Raw genomic sequence first — 16,031 nt, forward strand, 5'->3', positions numbered from 1 at the left:
TGGGGCAAACATTATAATATTTCATAGTCGCTGGTCACTATTGAACATTTGTTTTTGCAAGGATCATAGTGTGTAATTTACTTTTTTTCCCTCTTTCTTAAAAAGCATTATGATCACTGTTGTAATGGTGTGATTATAAATAACTCCAGGGCCTTTGCTGCATGGCGTCCCCTCTTTTCCCCCCACTTTCCAGTCTTCATTCAGCTGTACTATATTGACAAAAACAGCCCACATTTTCTTTTCAAACTAACCCTTTGCTGCCTGTGTTCCTGGTGCCATCCTGGTTTGTCCCTCATTCAGTTACTACTGCTTTTCATTCCTTTTGTACTATTTTAGCCTGCTCCTATTTTTCGTGTTTACCTGTTCTTTAAAACCAGCTACATTTTTAAGCTTCCTTTTGTTATTTTTACCTGCTCTGTTTGGGTTTAACTGAGTTAACCTGTGACACGAAATACACGCAAATATGACAAGCCGGTAAAAAGTCCCTGTTCATTGTCTACTTTAAGTACGTTTAAAAATGTAAATATAAATCTAAAATGTCAGGAAGTGACTAGCAATTCTATAATTATGACCCTTGACCTTTTAAGTCATTTTAAAATGCTTTATATTGGATTATGAGTATTCTAACAAAGTGCTATAAGCAGATTTCTATAATAATTTATAATGCATTTTAGACACAATTTTCCCAAATGGACAAAGATTTTGTATTCCTCTTAGGCCTCAGCGCCTATGATACACCCTCTTCACTCTGACACACACGTACACACCCGTACACAGTAACACTTCACATGCTGATGTATTCATAACTCATCTGTCAGGCTGCATGAGTCATTGCATTGACGACCTCATTATTTGGTGAGGAATGACTAGCACCGGCCAGTGATATCTCTGTCCAACACGCTGTGATTGTGTGGCATCTATTTTACCCAGGGCTTACTTTAGAGCCAGACACAAACCATGGGAATAGGTCTTCCTTAAAAAGAACTGAATGCATGTACAGTCTGTGCTCTGAGCCCAAGGCGACTTGAAATCTTTTATCAGTGTTCATTCAACATTGTTCCCCTGCCAAAGCACAGGCAGGTATCCGCTGTGACTTACTGCAGCCACCAGCTATTACTATTTTGCAGGATGCATTGGGCTCTAATAAATAGTAGTGCTGCTGACTGAATCTGAGCAGGTGGTTGTGTCAGAGCCTCCCTAGGCTGTTTTCTTCCAAAGAATGGGTTACTGCCTGTCAGGTGTTTGTGGTGTTGTTCTTGTTGTTGTATGCATGGGCGTGCGACTCCATGCTTATGTGGTGTGCTTTTGTGTGTGTCAGAGCAAGAGAGAGACGGATAGGCTCAGGGCCTGTTCACTTATACAACATTACATTACATGTTACTTATTAGACGCTTTTATCCAAAGCGACTTACATACTCAATACTGTGGGCAATCCCCACAGGAGCAATTTGGGGTGAAGTGTCTTGCCCAGGGACACACCGACATGCTGACTGCAGTGGGGTTTGAACCTGTGACCTCCTGATCCTAACATATATGCACAACCCACTGCGCCACACATAGCGCTTGAGAAGGTTTCTTTTGCTCCCCTGCAAAAGCCATTTCCACTTTCATCTTAGATGGCTGCATGTTCCAGAGGACTGGAGGAACAGTGCTGTGTGCTAATTCTCTTCCTCACTGGTGTATCCTGTTTTACAGTTTTTCCGCCTTATACCATTTTGTCAGATCATGCATGCCTGTGCATGTACAGATTTGGGTTTGTTCTTTCTCAGAGCACATTCTGTTTTATACCTCATCAGTGCCGGTATGTCAACCCTTATATCCTCACTGCCTCACTAACGCCACTGCCACTGTAGGACAGGGTATTTATTGGTGGAATGTTGCAGCACTGTCACAACATGCAGTGATGTTTCTGTTCAGACTATTTAAGGCCTAAGGCACTCGGCTGCTTGTTATCCTGCATCAGTTGTATCATTTGTAAACCTGTTCCCAGGGTGCTTAGCTGATTTTACCCACAGTCATCAGTTTCTGCTGTTTGTGTATTACAGTTTATTTCCATGGCTTCTTAGGATTATATTGGGGATAAAGACTTGTTCTGGTATTAAGTCAACCCAGAAGAATGTCACCTCGTGTTCTGTGAGATGGTGATCCCTTATTATCTGACAGCACCATCTTGAAGCAGACACGGGCTAAAACGTGTTACAGATGTCTCTAACGGAGAAGTTGTGGATTTTCTTATCTGTTCATTCCTCTGATAAGTTTCATTTGAGCTATTCTCTAAAATAATAGCCTAGAATTTAATACGTTTCTATGACTCTTTGCAATACATTACTTTGTAGAGTCGAACTCATTGGAAATAGAAAGTTGATCAATATTTTTCAATTAATATGTTTTACGGAGCACAGTACAACTAGAATAACCTGATTGGCAGATTTCCATTATACTTTAAGCAGGCCCAATCAATACACTAAGAAGCAATTCACAAAATATTTATTTTTTTAAAAAGGAACATTGTTTGGTCTTTCTTCAGTCAGAATGAATATTCTATGAAGCGTTTTTTATCCTGCAGTGCAATGCACATTGTTATTTCATTCATGGTAAGCAGTCATAGTAGCTTAACAATGTTCTACACATGTTACCAACCGTCACATTGAAGGGAAGAGCAGACTAGGTGAGTGTTAACATACAGTACATAGCACTACATTATTCAGACCTGATCAGGGGTTGTCTTCTTGCAGCTTTTTCTGACATATTAGTATCTTCTGGCTCTTGTCTTGTCATCAATTGTCTGTTTTAAAAGGGGTGTGACCATACAAAAAATGTGACATTAGATACCACTTTCAGTAAAATGTCCAAATTTGTATTCTATTCAAAACATTTATTATTATTTGTATACTGGTTTTTGCTGAAAGTTAAATTCAACATAATTCTATCACTAACATCTATGTAATGCCTTCTTGTGATCTCCTCTAAACAACTGCATTGCTCGCTTTTCTACCCAGATTTGAACACATCATTATAACATTTGATCAATCTTCACTCAAATGTACTGAATAGATCTTCTTCACAATTTCTACAACATTATAGGATCTCTGTTCACCAGCTTCTAATACATATTTTTAACTGGCTTTCCCATCTGCCGATTTGGACACAGATGTGTTAACAATGCTTCGGAAAGAATATGTTGCCTTCCCTGAGCATGTTGATTGTGACTTTACTGCGTCCCAAACTCCTTTTCTATCATCTCCAGGAGGATAGGACGTTGTGAGTCTCGAACCCTGTAGACAAATAATTCAAGTTTTCACAATTTAGGCATCGACTAGGTACCAAATCATCGGTTCTCTGACTACTTCTACATTTACCACAAACCACCTGTTGCTTGTAATAACCATTTCAGCACATATGAAAACAATTCTGACTTCAGTTTTAAAAGCAAAAATAATTGTAACCATACAAGATGTTACATGTTCTGTTGTAATCAAGCAAGGTAACAGTACTTTGACTTAAAAGTTAATTAAGTACCTCTCCCTATCTAAATATATTTTACATTTAGAACTCGGCTAAATGCTAATATGTAACATTTACTGTAATCCAGTCCTTTTTAACCTTTTTATGAGCTCATAAGAAATATTTAACTGACAATTCTTCCAGTAATGAATTTTAATAGCATATTGGTGCTTTTTTACGAGAGACTATATTTGAATCTAAAACTAGACAACAGCTGTGATGTGAATATAAGTTAGTTGACTGTTGTCCCGGGAATAGCATACGCAGCTTCAGCCCTGGTCTCTTTGTCCCTTCCTTAAAATAATGAGACAGAAGCTAACTGCCTGTACAGTGCGCTGCTAGTTAGAATGTGTCCTGCAGGCCTCTGTGAAAGATGGGCCGGATTTTTCTGGCAGCTGCCACTTCTTGTGTACATTATTTAGCTTAACTTTCTGCATTTGACCTCCCTGGCACACCACATGCGGAGTCAGAAAAAAACCTCCATCACATACACTTATTATGCAACCCCCACTCTCCTTGTTCTTCTCCCTCGTTCCCCCTCTCCATCTTTTCTTCCTGACCTCAGCACACGTCATCACTCCCTCCATCACTCCCATGTCTCTCTCCGCCTCTCTCAGATATAATTTTCTCTTTTAGTTCCTTACCTCATCTCCTCACTATTCTCTCCATCACATTACTCCCTCCAGGCATGTGAAAACACCTGCTTTTTGCATCCGTGCCCGTGTGCAGCTGTTTGTGAATGTGTTCCAGGACTGCACTATCTCAGATGAAGACTGAAACGTTTTTGATGGCAGGAATTGACCCACCAACACAGAGTTAGGTGCTGAGAAACAGAATCCCAAACAACCCCTGCACCCAAACACCGTTTCACTGCAGAGTTTTGCATTTCAATCCGATGCTCTGCTTTTGAACTCTCGTGGCGTGGAGGCAGTCAGAATGTAAAATCGTTTCAGTGCAGAGAGCAGGTGGAGCTGTATCATTTCCAACCCGAATCCCCTTTTATGCGAGCTACAGATGAGAGTATGGGAGTAGGCTGTCTCAGATGATGTGACTACCACCACTAAAACTGTTCAAATCTAAATCTAAATATGCTTCCAAAGAGACCAAAATCCAACAGATGCTGCATGCAAAGTAGCAGTCAGTAAACTCAGCGAGGGTGGGAAGACACTCCTGCTCCCACCTCCCAGTGTTTCGGTCCGCAGGTGTCTGACAGTGCTCTGATGAATGATGACACCAGCCAGCACACTCAGTACACTCACACCAGTGCTGGCTGAGGCAACCAACCACATCTTAGCATAGGTCATTCAATTTTACCCCTCAGCCCACAGCTGGGCTTTGAAATGAACACTCTTTGGGCTTTAATGAAGTACACACGGACACTGATGCTGAACAGAAACATAAATAAATAACAGTCTCAACAGTGCTCCTTAATGCTTTATTTTTGTTGCGGTTTGTGGAAAGCTGCAATGCTGTCTTTGGGGAGCTTGTTATAGTGTGTTTTGTTTAGTGAGGTTTCCCCTCCATGGGAAGTTTTACAGGCGTTTTAGACTCAGTGCCCCTTTCACTTAAATGCAGGAGGCTGTAGGGATTTCAGTTTGTCGCTCTTGAAGGATATGTTAAGGACTCAACATGCCCCGATGAAGTTAAGTCAAAGAAGAGGGACAAACAAATAGATAATGAAGCCCAGACAAGTAGCTTAGCATAAATGCTGGAAATAATTAGCATTTTTCTTTCTAAATAAAGAAATCTGCGGTACCTCTAAGGCTTATAAAATAGTTGCATATCTTATTTGTTGTTGTGTTATTTGTGCAGTGATGTGACATTGCTTTTAAGCGTCACTGTGTGTTTGCCAGGCCATCAGCGTAGGTTTTAAGTAGTGACAGCTTCAGTATAGTCAAGCAATATGTCTGCACAGTACTCCTCATAAAATGATAATTGTATACTTTCGGTTATTGTACAGATTAAACAAAAAAATTGCAAGAAGGCAGTATTTCCCAAAATGTTGCACTATTTTTTTATTGCTTTTTGCCATAACAAGTGTGCACTGTCAGCAAACAGTTGTCCAAAACTATTTGGATTTAAAATAAAGGTCAACAAGCAAACTTTTAAGTTAGAGTTCTCTGTTTTATTCTTCATCTTTAATTCACAATTATCAACTACCCCTTAGCAAATAAAATATCATTATCAAAGTATTAATGACCAAGTTTCCGACCCAGTAGTGTGGAAAACAGGTGAGACGTAGCTTCATATTTTATGATTCTCCTCTACAAGCTTGTCCTTTATATATACTCTTATTTCTTTCAGTGTTTACACAAAGACTTAACGTCTTCTCCTTCCTTGCTAGAACTTGACAATGTTTAGCAGACTCACTGGGGGGGGGGGGCTATCAAAAACACAGTCGCAGGGCAGATTCGTAGATATTGCACAGGGTCGTCATTAAATAATTCATTTTTATTCGTCCCTTGGCTATGTCATGACCGAATGGAAAATTCCACACAAACCTGTTCTGTCTCGTAATGTTGTGATATCACTTGTTTTGTTTTGTTTTAACCCTCATTTCTCCACCCCACTTGGCATGACCTATACTGCTCTTATCTCATCTGTTTTGCAACATTTCTTAAAATCCTCGATGCTCTGACCCACTCACTAGCCTTTACACCAATAGCCAAATTGAGCCGAACGGAAAACAGCTGACGTCTGAACAATGGTGCAAAACTGCGTTCAGGAAAAGTCCGGCAAATTATTTTTAGGCCGCTTTGTGGCTTTAAGGCTTGGGAGGAAGAGGGAAATCAGTGTGGTTGTCGTGGGGACGGGAGGGGAACAAAAGAATTGGAGCAGACTGGAGGGGAAATGGGTGTGGTGGGCTTCGCCTCCCATTAGCCAAATACCTACTGACCACAAACAGATTCCTTTGCCAGCACTGAAATGTGTAGTCTTATTCAGGGAGAGACTATCTAAGGACGTCGCTCGCTGGCTAAAGGCCAGAAGGAATGACCTCAGAGTAGATACAGTCAGAACCAAAGGGCTGATCTCAGACCAGCAAATAAACATGAAGGAGAATGGTGAATTAATTATCTACACTACTCTCTGGTTGTATAATGAGAGGATGTCCAGCAGTGTTCAAAGAAAAATACCAATGTCATGAAATAAACTTAAAGGGATGACTCTGCAGCAGTTTTTGACTTAATCTAATGCTCAAAAATAGGGAGGGGCTGGAATATTTTACCATCCTTCATCTAAAGGTGAGCGGTGCAAACATTGTTCCTTATAGGGCTGTCACTGTGGCAATGATTGATGATGTCAATACTGTAGCAAGCGACCACAGACTAAGGTAGCATAACTTCCTGTCTATATCCTAACAGGATACTAATGACTATGAGTACTTATTGAAGCTAGTGCTCTGCGGCAATACTTGAATTACACTCTGGGTTTTGTTGGCAGCATTACAGTACATCAACCTTGTTTTAAGAAAGGTGTGCTTTGTACTCACATGTGTTTGTAATATTCACGGACAGGATATTGAGGCACACTCGCGGTCTGGAAAGAGTCCAGTTTGGCGACATGGTATTTGCAGATGATGTTATCCCTTTGGCGTAATTGGACTGTGGTTGCCAATGTGTACTAGAGTGGTTCTCTCACGGGGGGGAAAGATGCCCCAATCAAGCAGGCAGCAAGCAGCTGGTTCTGTGGAAGGGGTTCAAGGTCATTATCCCAGAAAGAGTGAAGGGTGAGCTCATCAGTTTGGTGCAGTGGCTGCTGTAACAGACATTATATCAGACCTTCATGATAAAGAGAGTGCACAGCCACAGTGCAAAGTTCACTTTTCCGACTATTAATTTGCTGTGGCGAAGAGATGTGACAGTGAACATACCATTTCAAATGTGAAGAACCAAAGTAAAGCAAGATGAAAGGATACGTACCAAATTTTGATGGCAAGACCAAGGGGCATCGTGAGTTGTCCGTCCATCCGTCTGTCCACACATACATCCATTCAATTATCTCTCTATATAGCTGAATGTGTTTGTTGTAAATACATTTTAAGAGGGACTTAAGGAAAATCTTATTTTTATTTGGTGGACAAATGTCTAGGCAGCTGTGACCTTACAAAACACATTTTCAGCCATTACTCAAGACTTTATATACCAATTGTGATAATTTCACGCATGTCTAAAAGGTTAGAATTATTAAGTGATGACATTTTGAACAGACATGGACGTAAACTGCAACTTAACTGGTTGGCATGGCATATTGGGTAAACTGAAGCATTTGGTGGAAGCTTCCTTATTTGCAAATTCAAGCATTGCTGTTAATACATTGAGGGGACAAAAAAACACAATTACCATGGCCCTGCTATAAATACTACCCATTTGAAGCTTTACAAAGAATAAAGAAAAAGGCTGATGACGGTACAAATTATTTGTACAAATCCCTCACAATAGTAGCATCTGAAAATGATGCAAGTCGTATTGATTAACTGCATCTTTGCATGTTCTTCACATACAGTAAATGTAATCTTATTTAACATGTTATCCTCTGCTGGTGGGATATAATCTGCCTATTTTTTTACAAACCCCCTCTCTCCCCGTCTTTTGTATAATGTATGAGTTTATTAGCCGTGGTGTCTGTGCAGATTTAGACTTTCAGATGTGACCTTTGTTGTCTAAATGTCAGGGAGATTGGAGAGGGAGCCCACAGAGATAGGGCAGGTTTATGTAATCTGCTCACTCTGCGTTTCATACACACACCACCAAGCACAGAGCAAGACAAAAAAGGATCTTGTATCTTGTTTGAGGACGGTTGTCATATCTCAGCTGTGATGCCTCGTACAGCAACCCACTGAAAGCCTGGCTTTCAGGAGCCATTGCTTTTATCAGCATGTATGTGCAGAAAGTGCCCTCGAAATAATTTATGGCTTTAAAAATACTGATATAGTGCACTCCTTTTGTGTTATTCTTTTAAACTTATTCTCAGGTTTTTTTACCCATCCCGAGGCTCTCATTTGAAGACAGTGTATTACGGAGAGGGTTTTTGTGTCTGGGCGTGTGTTGGATGGAAGACGAGGTGGTGGCTGGAATTGAACCGATTCCCCTTTATGAATTCATTCATGGTGCTGTTGTGCCTCTCTTCATAATCTGCTGACAATGAGAGGCGCAGACGCCAGGACAATAGATGCAGGCTGGGGTGCACTCGTTTGTGAAACAACTGGAAGCCAAAATAATAACGTGCACACCAATGGCAAACACGAGCATCAGATGGAAGCCTGAGCCATGTTGGCCTGTCAATCAGAACAGAGTCTTAAAGGAATACTGCACCAAAAAAATAGTTTTGAATAACAAACCCTCCTTTACCTAGGGTTTGAAAGTTGAAACAAAGCTTGCTACTTTGTGGAAAAGATCATCTGTGTCTGCATTGATTCACAGATTGGTTTCCAGCAGAAGATTTAAGGCGGGAAAACAATGTGTCCAATCATCAGAAGCTTCTCAAAATAATCCTGAAACATAACCCACTAATCTGGTATCCATCCAAAAATGTGCACTCTCTCTAATAGCCAGCAGGGGGCCACTCCACACATTGTTATTAGAAGTCAGTTAGTGTATAAGTCTATTTCTCCCTTAATGTATTGCCATTAAATCATCCTTGGAAGTTTATGATCATCAATAATCAATCAGATGCTAGTTCCAAGTCTTCTTTTACATATCATGATGTTCGTTTTGAAACCTATGGTCCCATTAAAAGTCAAATGGACAATAAGGTAGGATTTATGGAGTGGCAACCACGTAATCACAGTAGTGTTTGGTTTAGTGTTGTTCGTGTTTCTCTCTTCGGAAATGTTACCTTTTTATGGTATGTTTTCTGTTCAGGAGAGTTAGATATAACATGTCCGTCACCTACACTGTAAAAAAACAAACTGTAAAAAAACGGTAAAAATCTGGCAGCTGGGGCTTCCAAAAACTTACCGTCAAATTACAGTGAAATACCCTAATTACAATAATGGGGAAAAAACGTAAATTCACAGTATATATAATGAATTTCCTTTACAGAGAAACACTGTTATTTTACAGGTATCTTCCCTTGTTTATTACGGACATAATTTAGAGTTAAGCATGTAAAAACTGTTATTTTACAGTTTTATCCTAAATTATTACAGTCAAACACCTTCAATAAAGTGACAGAACTTAAAGTTCAGCAGTGAAATACTGTTATTTTACAGTTTTATCCTAAATTATTACGGTCAAACACCTTCAATAAAGTGACAGAACTTAAAGTTCAGCAGTGAAATACTGTTATTTTACAGGTGTATCTGCTCTTTTTACAGTCAATAACCTTTAATAAAAGTACAGCACTAAAACTTCTACGGGCAAAAAACCCGTAAAAAAAACGGTCAAATGACTGGCAGCAGCAGGCTGCCAAACAAAAACCATAACATTAAAGTAAAAAAACTGAAATAAAGTGCAAAAGCAATTAATATACAGGAATTGTCCTTAAAGATTTTACAGGAAAACACTTTCCTCTCTTTTCAAAATTCATTGTCTTAAAATGTTACATTCAAATACCTTAAATAAAGTTCTGATGATAAAAACTGTTTTTTACATTTTTTTTTTATTAGATTTGTATGATCTTACACCAACATAAATACAGAACCTAAAGTTCTACAGCTAGAATACTGTTATTTTACAGCTTTTTTCTAACATTTTCCAATCAAACAGGCTCAACAAAATGACATCACAAAATGTTCTATAGGAAACAATTACTCTGAAAACTTATATATAAAAATATTTGTAGAATTATAGTACAACTAATGAATACAGCATTTCATATTTAAACATCATACTTATAAACAGTAGAAACAAAAAGTAAGTAGAATTTTTTTAAGATTACTTTGAAACATTCTCAACTGAAAATAACAAGATTTACAAAATGGCGACATATGTTCACATTGTCCATTTGAAGGAGCAGTGTGCAGGATTTAGTACGTCTAACATTGGGGATGTAGGTTCCAACCAATGGATAACTTGTTCACTCACCCTCCTATCCCAAGTTTGTAGGATAATGTATGTTGGCTGCAAAAAACATGAGGCCCAATCATGTTTCCTCTGTCCATTCTGCGCTACTGTAGACGTGGCAGTGCAACCTAGAGGACAAACAGATCAGAATCAGAAACGGGTTTATTGCCAGGTAGGTTCACACGTATGAGGAATTTCACTAGGTGTCGTGGTGCATACATACAAATAAAAAAAAGTACACAGATAGCAAACTATATTAAGAACACTAATACAAATATAGTAAGATAGCAATAAAATAAAGCAGTAATTTACATCGAAATAGAATGCAATAAATTATAAAATATAAAATATGTGCATTAAGCAATATTTAAACATTGCATTATTTACCATCCTGTGATCTCCATTATGTAATGCATAGAGTCTGCGTTGTGGCTGAGGTAAAGTGTCAGTGGTGGGGAGCGTGCCTTGTTGAGGTGGAGAGAGGTTTTGGTCCTGATGGAGAGAGGTTCTGGTCCTGATGGAGAGAGGTGTTGGTCCTGATGGAGAGAGGTGCTGGTCCTGGTGGCGAGAGGTTTTGGTCCTGATGGAGAGAGGTGTTGGTCCTGATGGAGAGAGGTACTGGTCCTGAAGGAGAGAGGTTCTGGTCCTGATGGAGAGAGGTGTTGGTCCTGATGGAGAAAGGTTCTGGTCCTGATGGAGCGCGGAGGGGAGGGGGGTGAACAGTTTGTGTCCAGGGTGGGAGGGGTCGGCCACTATCTTCCCGCCTCAGGGTTCTGGAGGCATGCAGGTCGTGGAGGGATGGCAGATTATAGCCGATCACCTTCTCTGCAGAGCGGATGACACGCTGCAGCCTGCCCTTATCCTTGGCTGTGGCTGCAGCGTACCAGATGGTGATGGAGTATCCTCGGCTGTGCTTTTTTGGTGAGGGAGCAGATAGTCTGCTCCCGTTTGAGCTCCTGGGCGATGATGATGCCCAGGAAGCGGAAAGATTCCACAGCAGTTACTGGGGAGTCACACAGAGTGATGGGGGTGGGTGGGGCTGCGTTCTTCCTAAAGTCCACAACCATCTCCACTGCCTTGAGAGCGTTGAGCTCCAGGTGGTTTTCCCCACACCAGGTCACCAGATGGTCCATCTCCCACCTGTAGGCAGACTCGTCCCCACCAGAGATGAGTCCGATGAGGGTGGTGTCGTCTGAACTTCAGTAGCTTGACAGACTGGTGACTGGAGGTGCAGCTGTTGGTGTACAGGGAGATGAGCAGAGGGGAAAGAATGCAGCCTTGAGGGGAACCGATGCTGATGGTCCGGGAGTCAGAGAGGTGTTTCCCCAGCCTCACGTGCTGCTTCCTGTCAGACAGGAAGTATGTGATCCACCTGCAGGTGGAGACGGGCACATGCAGCTGGGAGAGCTTGTCCTGCAGCAGAGCCGGGATGATGGTGTTGAAGGCGGAGCTAAAGACCACAAACAGGATCCTGGCGTAGGTTCCTGCTGTGTCCAGGTGCTGGAGGAGGAAGTGAAGTGATAACTATTAGTAAACCATAATAATGGATGTTATTATCAGCAGCTGCCAATAGATCCCCTACATCTTGTATGATGGACCTTTGAAGCAGGGTTACACAAAACACACACACACAAAATTGTAAAACAGTTATTGAGAGCATCCCAAGGGCATTGATCCTATGCTAAACCTTCCAGTACACCAACTTTCTAATACCTTAGAAACGACAACTAGCCGTTGGCACGAATGTAATGCTTCAGCTTCCTACAACTTTAAAGCTGTGTGGACGTGGCTCTATGAAGAGTCATTCATATTTTCTCATTATTTCATAAGTTTAGAAGGGGTAACAACAGTTACCTTTTGTTAATTTTACCTCGAGCCAAACTTGTGCGACTTGTTTCTGAAATCCCTTTCTCTTAAAGTGAATACCTAAAATAAAAAAACAGTGGAGCTTACCCTAAAACTAACCACTGGATAGGATTAACCCTAACCCATATATATTTTTGTATTATTATTATTTTTTTTAAATATATATCATATAGCACCAAATTGCAACAAATCTATATCTACGGTCACTTTTCACATTGAACATGAGCTCTTTTATTAAATAAACTTAACGCTTTCATTTTAAGTTGAGTTTAGTGTTTTTGACCCTAAGAAACACTGATGCATTAATCAATAACAATAATCCACAGCTCCTCTCTCTGCTCCAGAGGATTTAAAGAATATATTAGGGATCGACCGATATGGCTTTTTCAAGGCCGATACCGATACCAATGATTAGTAATCAAGGAGACCGATAACAGATATTTGGAACCGATATACATTTGCAGTAAAAAAAAAAATCTTGGTGTCAAAATGTCGAATAACACAAACTCCAACACTACTTATTTGAAATGCATTTAAACATAGCCTATATTATGTTTAATTAACTTTTAAACATCTTACAACTGGTTTCCTCTCTGTGCCCTTTTCTTTAGTGCAGTCATCTGCAATGAGTTAGAGAGAGAGACAAGAAGTAGGGCTGCAGGCTGACCTGCTTAACTAACAATAATGCTTAATTTATTAGATCTGTCTATCTAGCATAAAATCCCAATAAGCTGCTAGCAACTGCAAAACACTAGTGCTAGCTAATGTTTTGCAAACTATTAAAAGTGAGGCTATTACAGTAGACCTAACGTTAGTCTAGTAGCCTCACTTCTAATATTTTGCTAAACATTTGCTAGATACATGTTGGCTAGCTAATGAGCTTCACATATCAACCTGAAAAACTGCAAGGCTCCACTCGCAGCCCCCCCCACCACAGTTACTCCGCTGCGAGACGCTGCACGCACCCCCAACTCTGACTGACTGTAACTGGGAAACTGATAGAATTGGATCATAAGATCGTGGTGTTTTTGCAACTTCAGCATAGGGGATTGGGATGTTTATTGAACTTCGATTTAACACATGTATGGCTCTGCCGCTCAGCGCTGCTGCTTGCTTCAGTCTGTGTCTGCGTTCTTTCGCACCTGCCTGTAATCTGAGAAGGTCCCGCCTCTCTGGCTGTCTCCCGCCCGGAAAATCTTCAGTAATAGCCTATCAGATAACGCTGTGGGCGGGACATTGCTCGTGTACACAGAGTGGTGACTGCAGCCAGAGAAACGGCCGCATCAGAGCCAAAGTTTTATCGGCAATTTGATTAAAAAAAAGGCCGATACCGATAATCGGTCAAATGCGGAATATCGGCCCCCTAGAATATATCAGCAGTAAACCTAGGAGAAACACTGACATTCAATATTATGTTAGAGACAAGTTAGTTATTACTCACATATCAAAGTCTTTTCATCTACAAGATGGAAGAATAGCTGGGTGCTGCCAGGAGAGACTGATGAGGAGTCACCGGCTGGCTTCAGCAGCTTTCCACACAAAGCCATCACATGTTCTGTTCCATAGTCTTCACTGTCCACTGGTGCTCTGTCAAAAGAGTGAACATCACAGCTGTCATGGTAACCCTTTGTTACACAACATACAACCAACATGCATCAAAAGTGACCCAAATTAGTTTAAATTGTAAATATCTTTGCAATAAATTACCTCCAGGAATTCCTCAATTAACCTGTTTTTGATCAACACCAATTTTCATTTGAACTTTCTTACTTTTTAAAATAAAAATCATGTTTGTATCACTACACTTCTAAGGCACAACATGGGTAAAACATTATCCGTATTATTTCCTATGTTATTCCTAGTGTTTCTTTAAATACATTGTTTTTGATTACCACAAATCATTATTTTAATTCTCCAGTTCTAATTGATTAACTAAAATAGTTTATGCCAAGTGTGATACAAATGCAAAAAAATAAAGATACTTTAATGATAATTTTGTTAAAAATAATCATTTTAGCAGAGATTTGGACCAAGCATGTATGATGTAGTAATACAACAACTATTTTAGTTCACACAGTGTGACATTAGCTAGTCATGTTAGCTTGTAATATATAGAGCTAACTAGCAAGTTAGCCAAACGTTAGTGGTTAGCAGTTTATGCTATGATAGCTGTTGGCTACTGAACATTAACAAACTGAATTCCGCAGTAAAAAAGCTGTGAAACTTTACAATAAGATTGGCGACAACACTGTGACACCCTGCTGCACGTTTATGTGTAATCGTCCCGCGTTGGAGACGAGAGGATGGCGGCAGCACTGCAATAAGCTGTAAACTAACGTTAGCAGCCACCTTGTTAACCTGTATAGCCCGATTGTCCCGCCGGTGGGACATCTTGCAAGAAACAGCATCTCAGGACTTCTTAAAATGTAACAACCTATTAATGATGCTTACCTACTTAACGGGAAGAAACTCAGCTAACTGACTATATTAACCATTTTTAACTAAACGAAACACAAGTCTAACAGCTAACGGGGCTAACGCTACTTTAGCACATAACTGGCAAAAGCGATCTTTTTTACTTCATGCTATCTGCACAAACGTATCATATGAAAGCTGAGATTCCAAAGATTCCCTTAAAATATATGTCTCATCACTCAAAACTCACTGAACTAGAAGAAGAAACGTAACCTTAAATACACAATTAAACATTCACAAACTAAGAATTATCTAAATACATGTTTAACTCCATTACAGTTGCAGGACTCACCAGATCTCAAGTCTTCTGTTCTCTGTTGACGTCCCGATGCTCATATTTAACGTGTAGATGTAAAACTATCCCGATATTAGTCCATAAACTCGTGAGCAGACAGACAGCTGTAGCTCCGCAGGAGAGCCGCTCAAACTGACTTGGAAGTTTCAAATTGGATTGAAAGGCGCGGACAGTGCTCATTGGCAGGTTTTTTCGATGACGTTTATATCAACCAATCAGGAGTGTTGTGGACTCATTCCAATCCTGCTTGTCTTGTCTGCCGTTGTATGGCTGGATTCCATTTCAAGTGCCGTAGCTTTTTACATACATTTTACGTTTTTTTTATTTGACACTTTTTTTTACAGTTAACTATTTTAGTATACTATGAAAACTACTTTATTTACACAAAATCATTTTTGGGTATTTCTGCAATATATTACATTTTTTGTGAAGATGTATACATTTATTTAACATTTTAGAGATGTTTTATAATAAGATTTATTTTTATTCTACAACAGTACAGAATACAGTTATTTTAGATTTTTTTACATTTTGTTACATTACATTTAAGGTTTTACTGCAACAAAAAAAAGAAAGTTGCCTTCATTTTACATGTAGTAAAATTATGTGTATTTTATGTGTTTTTACATAGAATTAAATGTAATTTAACATTCAAGACAATTAAACAATGGAATTATCCTGTAAAAAAACGATAATTTCTCATCAAACCAATTTACAGAATAAAACCTTTATTTATTTTAAATAAAAGTAATTTACTGTATTTTTATGGTATTTACACGTAATATAGAAAAACAAGAAAGGTCTGTAAAATAATACAGTAAATTTCTGTGAAAAAACTTTTTTTCTTACATTGTACGTGGCATGTGAAGTTCACAAAAAAGAATGGC

At 39.6% G+C, this 16,031-nt stretch overlaps 1 protein-coding gene and 2 long non-coding RNA genes across 6 annotated transcripts in view; 1 reads left to right on the forward strand and 2 right to left on the reverse strand.

Annotated features, from left to right (window-relative positions):
• The window catches only part of LOC117550722 (rho guanine nucleotide exchange factor 9), a 72,375-nt gene that overhangs the window by 18,844 nt on the left and 37,500 nt on the right, over nucleotides 1–16,031 (forward strand). The window lies entirely within an intron of this gene.
• On the reverse strand, nucleotides 10,086–11,078 carry LOC117550728. Its single transcript, XR_004569694.1, has 2 exons — nucleotides 10,896–11,078; nucleotides 10,086–10,636 (listed from the first exon to the last, which is right to left on the reverse strand). It is a non-coding gene; the product is annotated as an uncharacterized LOC117550728 (long non-coding RNA).
• On the reverse strand, nucleotides 11,139–15,271 carry LOC117550727. The gene is made up of 3 exons (XR_004569693.1): nucleotides 15,142–15,271; nucleotides 13,816–13,961; nucleotides 11,139–12,008 (listed from the first exon to the last, which is right to left on the reverse strand). It is a non-coding gene; the product is annotated as an uncharacterized LOC117550727 (long non-coding RNA).

Source organism: Gymnodraco acuticeps, unplaced genomic scaffold (genome assembly GCF_902827175.1).
Source record: "Gymnodraco acuticeps unplaced genomic scaffold, fGymAcu1.1, whole genome shotgun sequence".
Classification (NCBI taxonomy): domain Eukaryota; kingdom Metazoa; phylum Chordata; class Actinopteri; order Perciformes; family Bathydraconidae; genus Gymnodraco; species Gymnodraco acuticeps.